The following is a 975-nucleotide window of genomic DNA, read 5'->3' as shown; positions in this document are numbered from 1 at the left end:
GGGGGGTCGCCAGCCCTGCCGTTCTGGGCACCTGCCGGCTTGGTGGCAGCTGACGAGGACAAAGTGTCAGTGCACTTGGGTTCCAGCCGCTTAAGTCACTGACTATCAGGCCTTACTCAGCAAAAGCCCTTGCTCGGAAGGAGAGCTGTCAGCCTTTAAGTCTGCGGCTCCCAGGTCGTCACAAGCCTCCACCTGTCCCCACCTTTTCCAGAGAAAGCGCCGCCGTGACAGCACTCTCCGTGTTTATCGGGTGAGGCCGGGGCTGGCTTCACGTCGTCCTCTGCGTGTTTCCTCCCACCCCCACCGCAGCCCTGCCGCGCTCGCGGGGCAGCCGGCCTCTGGCGGCGTTGCCAGCTGGGGTGAGCGCACCTCCCCAGCCTTGAGCCCACCCGCTCTTCCCCAAGTGTGGAATTTGGCCAAATGGCCCGTGTTCTGCCCAACACTGTACATCTCTCTCAGAACCGACAGCTTAGTGCGCATCTGTCCGGGCGCATGCCCCAGGCAGAGGAGACACCGGGGCTGAGCGGTCAGCAGCGGACAGGACAGCAAGGGGCGGAGGGCACCGGAGGGAAGCTGAGCCTTGCTGGACACAGCGTGGGACCGACCGCGTGAACTGCAGGGGCCGCGTCTCACTCATGCTCCTGTCCCGCCTCGGGCTGGCGGCTCCCGCACTGGGTCTACGGGCCGCTCAGCCGCTGTCCTAGGACACCCCGGGAACAGGGATCGTCGCCAGGACACGCAGGGCAGGGTCTGAGCTGTGTCTTCCCCTGGCCCTGTCAGCTCCCTGGGATCACAGTCTTTCCTCCTCCTCAGTCTACCTGAGCTGCACGAGGCTCAGCGGGTTTATCCACAACACAAGACTGGACGCTCCTGTAGGCAGACGTCTGCTTGGGAAGCACGTCTGTGTGCCACGTCTGTGTGCCACGTCTGTGTGCCACGTCTGCTTGGGAAGCACGTCTGTGTGCCACGTCTGTG

At 64.2% G+C, this 975-nt stretch overlaps 1 protein-coding gene across 1 annotated transcript in view; it reads right to left on the bottom strand.

The window, feature by feature from the left end:
• PHLPP1 (PH domain and leucine rich repeat protein phosphatase 1) overlaps positions 1-975 on the bottom strand; it is a 238,911-nt gene that overhangs the window by 2,362 nt on the left and 235,574 nt on the right. The gene's annotated exons all lie outside the window — the stretch shown is intronic.

Source organism: Condylura cristata, unplaced genomic scaffold (genome assembly GCF_000260355.1).
Source record: "Condylura cristata isolate star-nosed mole 26May11 unplaced genomic scaffold, ConCri1.0 scaffold00016, whole genome shotgun sequence".
Classification (NCBI taxonomy): domain Eukaryota; kingdom Metazoa; phylum Chordata; class Mammalia; order Eulipotyphla; family Talpidae; genus Condylura; species Condylura cristata.
This window is presented reverse-complemented; position numbering and strand designations above follow the sequence as displayed.